We start from the raw sequence: 12,999 nt of genomic DNA, 5'->3' as shown, positions 1-12,999 counted from the left end.
GACATTTCGAGACGCATTAGGCTGGCGTGTTGCAGCTGCTCGCAAGCCACCGTGAATGAGAACAAGATGGGGGTGACGGGCGGGGTGGGCAGCCATGGGGGTGGTCTCCTATGGAAACACATCATTGTCAAGCAAAGCAATCGTGTGTTTCTTCCAGGCCCAACAAACAGTGGCGCTTCACAACAGCACAGCGAGGAACTTGTAAAAACATGTTAAACATTTACCTCATTCAATTATTCAGTAACTGGGTTTGTGGAAATAACAAAGGAAGTCTGAGGGCTCCCAGAGATGGCACTCACTACACCAGGGCATGGAGAGAAAAACAACAAAGAAGGAATTAGGTGGAACTGAGCAAGAAAAGATGTTATCCTTCATAAATCACAGCGCCTGGTTTTGATTACTTGATTTACGTGTGACTTGAATAGTAAGATTATGACTTAGTCTGCCTGCTACATCAAAAATGTAATTGCCCACACATAAGTGATTATACACAGTAGATAATGTATAGCGGGGACTTTCAAGCAGCCCATCACCTTGACCATTAATTTTTCATGCATACAACAACTTGCCATCTGCTGAGATGAAGCCATCCAACAAGGCTTCCTCACCCAGGATCCCCTGGTGTTTTTTCCCCCTGCACTTCCCCTACTGATATAATTTAGTCCCCCTAAAAAACTGCTAGCCCCATGAGAGGAAGCCATAAAATATGATCAAAACACATATTTATATCACCTCAGGATGACTACAATAGGATTCTCAAGCATGAAAGTTTAGATCCAAACCTATTACTACACCGCAAGCAGAGGTGACTAGGATGATTCACGCGAACATCCGAGTATTAACACGCTACAAGTGCAGATAAATTAACAACAAGCAGGGCGCAAAAAGGCAGATTCCAGTAGCGAAACTGAGTAGATCCGCAATTTCAGAAAACACACAAAGCCGTTTGTCTCCTTTGCATGGAGCCATGTGAGAAACACCTCTGTGCAACGGCCTGCTGTGCACAGACAATGACGGAATGTGCCAAAGTAAGGCAGGCCATGATATTTTTAGTGCAACTAGGGCCGATGGAGACTAAGTAAATAGAGAAATCTAATGAGTTTAAATCTGGTTGTGCATGAATGGAATAGTAATTCTGGGATGTGGAGCCTCTTTTAGGAGTGGTACGCCACACATTTTCTCAGCGACTCTCCTTCATTTGACTTTGATAATCTCGCTCACATGTGGCTTATGCCCATTAACACTACAGCGAGAGGACAGACACCAGGAGACGAGGGGCTGCTTTTTCTGACCACGGGCTCAATGGAAGGGGAAAAAAAAGCAAGCACTGCTGCCCTCAAGCTCGTCTTACCAATTAGATGTGTCAAACACAAAAAAACCCAAAGAAAAACACGAATCTATCAGCGTCCTACGGGAGTTGCAAAAGCACTTATTGTTTTAACATTACTTAAAGTGTGTCATACATTTTTAATCATTTTTACTAGAATCCATGTAAGGGCTGCTCCCAATGTGCTGCTCCCAAATGTGTCACATAGATTTTCCTGGGAAAACTGAGGTTAGCCTTAACGAACTTGTCTAATTAATATTGTGTGCCTATGCAAAGAAAGGAAAATATTATTAGCATTGCTGCCTTTTGGGGGTGGCAGGTGTCAACTCATCAAAGTGCACGCTTCCTTTGTCGTCTGACAACATGAGCTTAATCATTTTTTGGTAAAAGCTTTGCAGTTCTGTGAAATTGCAAACACAGACCTGTGGTAAACCACAGCTCTAAAGACAAAGTAAGCTGCTAATTACCACTGAGTAAGTCATCAGCTGTGCTACATCCATTTATTACATTTCCACTCTCAGTACCATGCACGATAAGTGGAAGAAAGCATGGTCTGGTCAAACCCCTGCTATTTAAAAAAATCTTGACGGTGTTAAATGTTCCTCTGCAGACAAAAACGCACAGCGGGTGCATGTCTCCAACCTCTCTTGTTTAGAGTTACTCACAAAGAGATTAAGTTAAGCTATTGATTTCCCAGACACAGTCATTAACCTTTACACACAAATAATGGCACGGTAATGGAGTGACTATTTTGTTTAAATAGTTACTCACAACTGTCATTCCTTCAACCGCTGCTTAAAATTGACCAAGTTCTCTGTTCATGAAACGTACGCAGTCGGCTCTTTGACGTGTGATTGGCTGTCATTATTATGGGTGTGGCCTTACCCACTGAGTCCCCCGACTCCTCCTCATGGAGACGTTCTTCCTCAACGTGCCACGACAGGGGTCATTTAAGCCTAAGAAGCATGTTATGGCTTCCCAGAGAGAGGACAGCAAGGGTTAAAAAGGAAGGGAGCTCCATCAAGCAGTTAAATTGAAGATAAAGGGCAAACGGCTAAATAGCAGAAGACCCTACATGAATTTCTTCCTTTTAATAGAATCAGGTTTTAACAACTCTTTTTTGTTAAATACAGCCCATGTCAGGATGATGCGTCCCACTCATAAAGCAGCACAATGACAATGTACAGTGGCACTAATACAAGGACATAGTTCATCATGACATTTTCTGCAATTCCCAACTGATTAGGGTCATTATGTTGGAGGCCTGATTTATGTTGTCATTTCCTCTCACCGATCCTGCATCAATGAATCTTAATGAATTGGTAAATAAGGGTGAAGATTACACTGTGTGACACCGCAACATTTCTCACCCTCAACGGCCGAGATTTATGTAGCCAATTAGAGACTAACAGAGAAAATTGGCTGGCAGAAAAATAATATTCTTTATGGCACAAAATGGAGGCGCATTCTCAGTGAAGGGCAATTGTGTTGTCAGTGTTGAAGTCCATAAAACAGCCTTCTAACCCTCCTTCCAAACGCAAAAAAAGGGGGAGCTGGACTATTGTTTGCAAGCAGGGCAAGTTCAGACCATTGTGAGGCTGCACGTTTCACTGAGACGTTCAGACGTGCGCCGAGCCAAAGTCCTTAACATTCACCGCGGCCTACCTCGCATGTTTGAGCAGCATAAATACAGCGCCGTATGACAAACATGTTTACCTTCTCCCTGCAAACATCAGACAATCAGACACCATGAGGTGCTGCTTCTCTAATGAAGACACAGGAGCTTTTATCAAGGCCGGCCGCGTCCCTCTGTCACAAATGTGGCTCTTTCATACAGACATCAAATAACATTTGTACAAAGAAATGAATCCAAATTATTTGTGCTAAACATACAACAGGGCAATATTTGTCAATTAGTTTTTTATGCAAGGATAGAAACACATCCAAACGCCCTTCATCTTTCCTTTTTTTTTTTCAAAGTAGGAATATCAAAATAAAATCACCTATTTGAAGATATGTCTGATCAGCACATAGTGGAGGACATATACAATCTGATTAGGGCTCTTTAAGTATTCCTGGGCACATCATTATTACAAGCATGATAGCTTTTATTTCTCAGATGCAGATTAAAGAATCCTGAAGATGATTATGGTGAGGGACAAAACTGTTTTTGTGTATCACTACAAAGCATGAAAAGCCAGCCTGCTTATTAATACCAACTTCTTAAAAGGGCACTTAGAGTTATAATGAGAGCCTTTATGTATTACATATTGTGACTAGATTTACTGTGAGGAAGCGGCTCTCCACATCAAACAAGCCGGCTTGCTATTAGGCACAGGGGCTGAGGGATGCTGTGTGAAAAGGAGTGGAAAATTAAAGCTGAAGCAACGCAGGAAAGGGCTTAATTTACTGGCATGTACAGTATGCAAATGAGATTACTCTCAGCTTAACTGCATCATTTATGTCCATAATAACAGCATCATCATTACAGGGCTCAAATTAAATTACACTGTAATTAGCATATCAAAGTGATTGGTTAAAGTTTAAAACAAATACCCAATTTTGTTAATGAACATCTGTAATCACCGTGTAGACTCTCAGTGAAAACATCCAAAACAAATATGTGTTTTGGAGAAGGGGAGGAATAGCCCCCACAAACGACATGCCCGTATGTATACATGTGCGTCTGTGTGCATCACAGTGCTGCTGGTGCTGGGGGGGTGGGGGCTGGGGGTGTTTTACCTGGAGAGCTCCACACGCTCAGGATATATTTCCCAAACTCCAGGAGATCAAAGATCCAATTTCCCACACTTGCCACTTCAGGAGCTCATCAATAAAATACTAATCACTTCACGGCTGATTCTGAGAGTGGAGCCGCAGCCAAAGGCTTAGGGAGACTTCCATATCGCAAAAAAACACCTCTCCTCTGACTGTCTTGACTGTTGTTGAGCGTGCGCACACGCTTCATCAACAGCCGCACATATAATTTGCAGTCAGGTTTTATCCAATAGCTGTCCTGCCGCTTTACCTTACAAACATGGTGAGTGTTAGCATAGAGCCTCAGACCCTGACAGAAATCACATACGCCTTATTTCAAACGCATATTAATGATCTGGCACTTTCATCAGCTACACATTATAGACATTTTTCAAATTTTGCACAATAAAAAGCCCAACGACTACCTTTGTTTCCCCAACAACAGCATTTCTTTTTCCACCTCTGCTAATAACGCACCAAAAAAGTGGCAGCAGCTAGTGGTGTGCATTATCAGAAATGCACTCGTCAAATTTTAAAGAAGTGGCATCTTATTTTATTCATTAAGAAATCCATTAAAAGGCCTTATTCCTTGCAAGTATGTAAAAGATGTGCCTTTCAAGGTAGAGCTGGGGCAAATCCACTCCATCAGCTAATGACGGCACTCATTACACAGAGAAGCTGGCTAATGAAGGCGCGGTGGCCGGCCGATCCCCTCACCCAGCATAAAGCCCTATGAAATGCTAATATCTCACTTCTAATTAAAGGATACTAAGTCCAAATGCACCTTCACGGCTACTAGCCGGCAACATAAATTTTATTTTTTAACACTACACTACACCCAGAGATGTGCCTGAGCAACATTCCATTAATTCATATTTTAATACCCTCACCAGTCCTGCGTTAGCCATGCTGCCTGCCTCTACTCTACCTTTTCTCTCCTCCATCAGCTTTATATTGTGAGTAAGCACATCATTACGCTTTCTAAGGGTATTTTTTTTTCTTTTCTTTTTTTGTTTGCTGCTTTTTGTTAGTGCACATTTTGCTTTAAAGTGCTTCCAGAGATAAACACTTATGCACACATAGCCTTTATGCGTGTGTCACAGGGGAAAGGTCATGAAAAAACAAAGAAAGAGAAAAAAAAAGGGAAAATATGCCAGCATTGCCCCTGCTGCACATGTACGCATTTACAATGTTTACACATCTTTGGCTGTAAATATGTTTACAAGAAAACCCGGTGCCTTTCTCAGAAACTGACCTTGAAGCCAGTAAACAAACCTCTTCACAAAGTTCATTAACGTCAAAGAGGGTATAGTCTTTTTCCCTTAGATGAAAAACAAAATAAAGAAAAGGTCAGCGCCATTAGCTTATCAAGAAAATATAACTGCAATGGAGTGGAAATTATAGTTAGGCCTGAACAAATACTGATGAAATAATGAGCAGGATGTGAGTCTTAACTATGGTTCAAAATAAACGTGAAAAAAGGTCTATTAATCATTCATTGCCAGGTAAAAATGTGAACTGGTGGGTAATGATTTGATAAATTCTTTGCATCTTCCTCTGTGTATGTGTCATGTTGTTTTAAGGTCACCGTGACTCATTTACGTATTCAATAAGAGCAACTGTGAAAATCAGATTAAAAAAATGCAATGCAAAAGATTTTTTTAGGAAGAAAAAGATGTGGTTTAAAGTTGTATTATTCTGAGGTGTAATCTTTAAAAAAACAAACAAACCTCACACCACCATAATTAGTAAAAGAAAACATCCATTTGTGTTTTGAGGTGAACACACAGAAATTACTTTACATTTAGTGCATCCGTTACCAGAGCGCAGCAGTAAAAAGCATGACTTTAAAGGTCAGTGTTAAGAACATATCACATGACGTCTGTTTGATCCGAGCCCAAGTATTTTCCCAAGGATTCTATGGCTCTGTACTGTGTAAATCACGCAGTCTGACCTTCTACATTCCTCATGCTCTGTCCTCCCATTCATCCACAGGCACAGATAATACTGGGCAAATATCATAAACGTGAGGATTTTAGGATTGAGGTGAGGCCGCCATCATCCTCTACCAACTGGGGAAAAGAAAGCCCATGCATCTGAAAGAACCCCATTTCCAACTACTGCCAGACTAACCTGTGGTGAAGTTACCTGACCCTAATACCTAAAAAGCCTCAATGCCGACTATCCATTGAGAATTCCCTCAGATGAATGCCAATTTAAGTATCGTGTGTTTTTTCCCATTTTAATGACAGTTTTCCTGGGTTTTTCTATCTGTAACAGCATTAATTTGCACTTCTGCAATACAATCAACTAAACTGGTAGTTACAACAACCCATATTTCAGCAAACTACAAAAAATTAGAGTAAAAAAAGCCACAGCCACCAGAACGCTACATTTCCTCTGCAGTATCCCAGGCTTTCTGGAGGTTGTGCGGTTGTGATTCCATCCAAGTATCATAAAGAGCCTCTAAGTATCGCCAAGATGTTTCCAGTTCAAACGCGGCGTCGGCTTCAGGCCAGGGCGTGACCTGCAGCTGAACTGGCCTCCGCTCGGCCACAGGGAGGAGGGCAACAGCCGCTCCAAACACATCACCGCACCCCCTTCTCCCTCCCACCACCCCGATAAATAACCTAACACAGCAAACAGAGGCCCATCAGTCAGCCCACACATAGCTAACACCGCGACGGGGACAGAGATCGATGGGGAGATACAGACAAATAAAGAAAGACAAAAGGAAGGCGAGAAAAGAGGGCACAGCGACGAAGAGATGTGGGGGTACACTGTGAGGGCATCTAACACTACAGAGTAGTTAAATATCACACAGGAGCCTGAGCCAAGCAGCGTCGAAGGCCAAGTACTGTAAGACTGTGAAAGCCAGGCTATTTTGCCGAGCTGTGACATTTGTTTCTTATTGTCTAAGTGGCAGCTGAAAGCATCTCCCTGCGAGGGCCCCTCGGCTTTGCTCTGGCCCGCTTTGACAGGGAGGTAACCATATTAGGACGTGTATGGTAAAGTAAACAATAACATAGTTGCAATGAGATGGAAATTTTTCAGCTAATGGTGTTTGTCATTCCTGTTTTCAGTGCACTGAACAGGCCTATGTTTTTTCTAGCTGGCCAAAGAGACTTTGTTTATGAAAACAAGGCAGGAGCCAAGGCTAAAACCACAGTATTAAAAAAAAGAGTGAGGGGGGAAGACTGTAAATAAATGTTACTTTAAAAAATGTCTCTACCTTTTTCATTTGATTACATAAATAAACCCACATTTGGTTAGAAATAGCTTTTCAGTTTTTCTCTCCCTTTCAGGCCATGTTCACACAATAGCGGCTAAGTCTGAAAACACCTCTCTGCTTCTCCCCGCAGCAGCTGGTAACATCAATATTTCAGCTGTCTATCGCTATATATACAGTATTACATTTTTATTCTATATATAACATATAGCATGACCATTACCTACACTGGGCTTGCATGAACCCATGCAAACAGGAAGGAGAGGAGCTTTCTTTTCAGTTGCCAATCAGCAAAAGGTACAGTGTCTCGTAGTGTCGCGAGGTGTCACTGATGAAAAGTCTCCACTCGTACTACACGTACACAACAAGCCTTAACCCAAGGTATTTCCAATATTTTCATCTTGGAATTAGTAAAGCTGTCCGAGATCCATTTCCAGGGACTGCGTCTGCATGTAGACGAAAGGCCAAAGTGCACAGGGACTGCAACGGTGAACATGTGGACGATTCCAACAAGAAACAATAAGCTCATGAAACTGTTTCAATATACTACTGTGGTTACATTCACTGACATAGAAATAATATCATAAAGGAAAATAAGATGCAGATGTCTGAACACAAATTCACAGCAGAGGTCAAATAAAACTAACAGCTTGAAACTAAAAGCAGTCCTAACAACATTACAACAGAATCAGATCAGACCTACGCCAATGATCCCATCCATTCAAAGGGACCAAGTCACAGGAAGTAAATCTAAATCTGAATTCTTAAAATCAACTTTAAATTATATGAACACTACAGGCCAATACCAAATATCTTGACAATACTGACCTTTAAAGGGCCAAAAGCAGAATAGTTCACAATGGAGGAAGCTATCAAAGCTCATTAACTGTGTCACATTATTCACTTTAATAAATCCTACTCTGCTCTACAAAAGAGACAGGGCTGCAGATGGTTATGAAAAGGAAGCTGATGGTACAAGTGTGCCTTTGAAACAAACAGTGTACATTTAGCATTCTTTTTAACTAGCTTGTTGACTAAAATTTGAAATCTATCATCCCTTTAATAAAACCCAGTCAGCGTGGTAAAAAACAGTAAACAGCAAACACAAGTGTCTAGTGTGCTAGCACATTCTGCAGTATTTACCAACTATTTTGCTGAAGAGCCTTGATGGTATCGCACCAGCAACCAAGAACCTACATTTGCATGCCCTGAGAAAGCGCATTGGCACTTTCAGGTGAGACCAAGTGTCTCAGTTTTCAAAATGTTAGCTCATGAGAATAACTCTTAATTGCTAATTTTAGCAGGTACTTTCTACAGCCATGTTTTAGTTGCCATTCAGTCAGTACTAAGGCTGAGTAAATCACTAGTGTGGACAAATTTTGTACTTGAGCTCCAGCTTTAATTATGACTCAGTAGTCAAAAGTTTTTGACACTCTCCAGAAAATCAAATAAGCTAATGAGTGGGAACAGTATATGGTGTGAAATGGAGACCCGTGCCAAACTCTGGATTGAATAAAAACAGGGCGATATTATTAAATGTGTCTGGGTTCAAAGGCCCAATTTGTTGTTAATTTCAACATCCATTATGAGCTATTTAAAAACAAATGTAGCCCTCACTCTGCTTTATGTTTCACTGGTCACTTGCTCTTCTCCTTGTCCACTCCCTCGCTATCTTTTCGGGGTTAAGACATAACCGCATGTTTGTGTGTGTGTAGGGAAAAACAAAGACTCTGATATTTTCCAGCCCTTTGAATAACTACTGCTGAGTCATTGGTCAGCTATTCAAAAAAAGGGCTTTACCTCGGCCTGAAGTTATTAAAGGAAAGTCTTAGTCCAGGTTCACATGAGTATTACTTTAGGCACCAAGTACATACAGTCAACTATAGGAAGCAGAAGCAGACATGCAACTCCTCCACTTCTGTGCTCTCCACATGTTGACTTTCTTTGTTTGGTTTTTACCCGCCTCTCTTCAGCTCTCGCTCCATCTCAGCCTCCTTCCTAATCTCACACCAAAAATGCAAGCTGTTTATTTGCGTAGGTCTGAAACCATTCCATTAAGTAGCCCCACCAGGTGCTTTATCCCTAAAAGGGATTTGTTTTTCTAAAATAAACGGAGAAAGCAAAGGACTGCCAAAGTGATATCTACCATGACATGAAGTGAGCGCAACAAAGTCAAACTATCTAAATAAGAGGCACTGAGGCTTCAAGGAACTTTATGGAATTTTCATACATAGCCACAAACATTCATGTAGTGAAAACAAACAGGAATCTGTAGAATGTGTGCAATATATAAATGTACTGCTGTGCTTTAGGTGGTGAGGGTGTATGTACATAAGATATTCCATCCGTCTCAGCACCACTGCTTTGCTGTAAAGGCAGTCTGACAGATGCTTCCCTAGGTTACCACAAAAAACCCTGTGTAGTCATTTTGCTCAGAAGACAACAAATCAATCCCATTTATTAGCTCTATTTCATCTTTTCTGAAGCTGAGACACAAGGCCAAGACTGAGAAAGAGAGCTCTGGCACTTTTCCTCTCACTTTTGTGATTTTCTTTTCATCTCGCTATAAGACAACTCATCTGCAGATGGAATTTGCTTACTTCTGTCACCTCAGTCAATCTCACACGAGGGCTCTGTCACGTTAGCCGTCTGCACCTGGTAGCAGACTGACATTATCAAAGCTGCTCACTCTCTGAGGCAGACCAGAGAGTACACATCCATCAATATGTTCCAGACCAAGAGAAGACATGGCTGTCTGATGCTGATAGAAAAATAGATTGAAACTTGTCAAATGCGCTTTTCTACAAAAAACGATATTTTAAGTAGCTTCAAGATCGCACATCTGTGATGACATTATAAGTAGGATTCCACCTACCTCACGACTACAGATAATTCCTATTCAGAGAGTTGCACGGAAAGAATCTCGCCCCATTGTGTAACATACGGTACTGAACATAAGGCGCGAATTTAACTGTGCAACCTGTTTAGTCAGACAATACGAAGGCAGACGATCTGCCAGAGTGTGTACCGATAGCAGCTGATGCACCCATGGGAGCAGAGCATCAGATAGGGAACGCAGACAGTGGCCAGGTGAGGGTGTTTAGAATGCTTTGACACATCCTGCGATCTCAATCAACAGGAAAAGGCAGAGGCATACGGTCGCTGTATGTCTCTGCGCTGGTCTGTATTGTGACGCCTTTGTAGTGACGATAATTTTTCATTTTCACGCTGCCTTGCATCTATTCTGCCTGTCACTGTTTTTAGCCGCAGCAGATAAGCTCAGAGAGTAGATTACGGTACTTACAGTGCATGAAAAACACAGCAACAAAACTGCAAATGACAGAAGCGTTTTACTTTCTTGCTAGAAATCTCCCCCATGTGGCACTTTCGCTACAGCGAGTTGTTTATTATGTTCCAAGCTAGGCATAAGCGATTAAAGGAGCTCTTAAGAATCAAAGTGTTATAAATGCATGGAAACACAGCCGGCTGTAAATGCCACAGAATTAGAAGCTTACCGAGCCTAATACTAATACATGGCAATTTTCAGCTTGATGCTGATATAAAGAAATTACTTTTTTAAAGTAAGCAATAAATGCAGTCAAGGGAACGATTACAGAGGCCCTATTTTCATCCCGGCATAAATCTCAACACGACCTTTCTGCGGGTCCAACTCATGAATCCACTTGTTTATTCTTAACGCTTCCATAAAAAGTAGATTAAACAAAGCAACTTCAACAGCTAAATGAAAGCAATATAAGCATTCACAGCAAAGCAAGAATTACAAGACGTGCCTCTTTGCACATTGTGTTCTTCTCTCCCTTACATGGATTCATGAAATTCAAATGACATCCAACATGAGAGGATAAGACTTTGAAAGACCTCAAAACAGGGGAACATGTTTTGGGCATCTGAGGATTGTCTTTTTATTGGGTTGGAAAGCTGGATGTCATCAGGTCTGAATAAATTGGCCAAAAAGGAGGCAAACACACGGCACACATCAGAAGCAGCCCTATCACACAGATATGCCCGTATGATGATAAATATTCCAGATATCCAAATCAAAACTTTTGTCAGTAGCCTGCACCTCAAGTATATGTCATACTCTAAAGTGCATGCTTTTAAAATAAATATTTTTAAAAGTGCGTTCGGTCCAAATGGAGAGAAAAATGAGCACCATACATGCTTTTTACACACTCGTCCTCTTTGACTCGATTGCACTTTAAAAGAGCTTTAAACACCAAGACATATTAATCCCATAAGCTGCCACGGGGATTTCTGCATTAGTGATGCAATCAAAATCACATTGGAAGCTTGTGTCAACAATTAAGCTGATCTTGCCACATTAACATTAATTACACAACCATTTGGAAGATTTCAGTGCTGATCTTACATCTGGAGCAGGCAGCTGAGGGCTCTGGTGGAGTGGACCTGAGTATGCGGAGAATGCACTCCAGATAAACTCTCAACATGAGTCCTCTGCTTCCATTTTTTTTCCCAAGGCTGAATCTTGTAAACGTGGTAGTGACTGAATCCCAAAAAAGAAGACTATAGGCTTACTGATACATTGTTACATTGCAGAGAAGAGAGAGTCCTACAGTGCAACTGTAACAACACTTAGATATTTGTTTTCAGAATGTACGGAGAAGCTGCAGCTGTTAATATTTAAGACAGGATTTGTCTACAGGCAGGTGTTTTTTATTAGCAATCCAATATGACATTTTTAACATGCCACTTGAAGAAATATATTCAAAGAAAAACACTTGCAAAGTCTCTCTAGGTTCAAGAGTACAAAGAGTACAATCTCTTTTTTTTTACTGATCACACAACTATTCATTTTAATATTTATCAAATCAACTAAACAAAACCAAAAAAACATGAGTTACATTACTCAGAATAGCTTTGTTGCCATTTAAAAAGCTACCTACAATGAAAGCACTGCTACCCATGTCCAACGTATCCACTCACAAGTCACAGCATGTTTTGGGGGGGGAGCTAGTGAGTGAGAGACAGAAAAGAAATAATACAAAGAGAGATGAAAGAAAATATGGCAAAGAGAGGGAGATGAGGTGAGCTTTAAGTTGTACGAGACAGAAAACAGACGCACTCCTCCTCTGAAGCCCTGAGCTCCTGAAGTGTTATCACCCCCCACCCCCCCGCATGCAAAGCACTTCTCCAAAGTCCTACTAAGCCTCACCCAATCGCTCCATCCAGAAGTTCACATCCAGGGGGCCTCAGACTCTCTCAGACAGAGACACGGGTGTGAGAAGCAAACCTGAGATACGGGTGATATGCCAACCATAGCAGCTGTGTGTGTACTCCAACTCCCTTGTCTTGTTTGGTAAACACAGCATTACCTTATTTTAGCTAAAACCTTCCTGAAAATCTAGTTACTGTCCGTACGCCCCTGTGTCCAATTAGTCCTTCAGCACTAAAAACCTTTTTAAAATCAAACCACTAACTTTCTTAACTAGCCACGGTTCTAGTTTCTGATCAGCAGCTTCTCTAAACACTAACAGAGTGCACCTGTCAAGTCCCCGGCCCACCCTCTTGGCCCTACATGCACACACAAAAATACAGTACACAAACAAGAAAACCACCCTGCATTCAGTTACTTATTAAGCCCTTTCAATAGAGCATTCGCACACACATGCTGGGTCTGGAGTCTGGTAAATGATTGTGTGTTTAC

General features: G+C 41.4%; 1 protein-coding gene across 16 annotated transcripts in view; it reads right to left on the bottom strand.

The window, feature by feature from the left end:
- Nucleotides 1–12,999, bottom strand: part of foxp1b (forkhead box P1b) — a 148,498-nt gene that overhangs the window by 85,647 nt on the left and 49,852 nt on the right. Inside the window, exon 1 of one of the 16 annotated variants that reach the window (XM_040003005.1) lies at nucleotides 12,508–12,993. The exons of the other annotated variants lie outside the window; for them this stretch is intronic. The gene's annotated coding sequence lies outside the window, so the exon portion shown is untranslated. Of the gene's footprint in view, nucleotides 1–12,507; nucleotides 12,994–12,999 lie in introns of those variants that run through there. 16 annotated transcript variants of the gene reach the window in all.

Source organism: Simochromis diagramma, unplaced genomic scaffold, assembly GCF_900408965.1.
Source record: "Simochromis diagramma unplaced genomic scaffold, fSimDia1.1 OVJJ01000646.1, whole genome shotgun sequence".
Lineage (NCBI taxonomy): Eukaryota > Metazoa > Chordata > Actinopteri > Cichliformes > Cichlidae > Simochromis > Simochromis diagramma.
The sequence above is the reverse complement of the archived record's forward strand: the minus strand, read 5'-3'. Positions and strand labels throughout refer to the sequence as shown.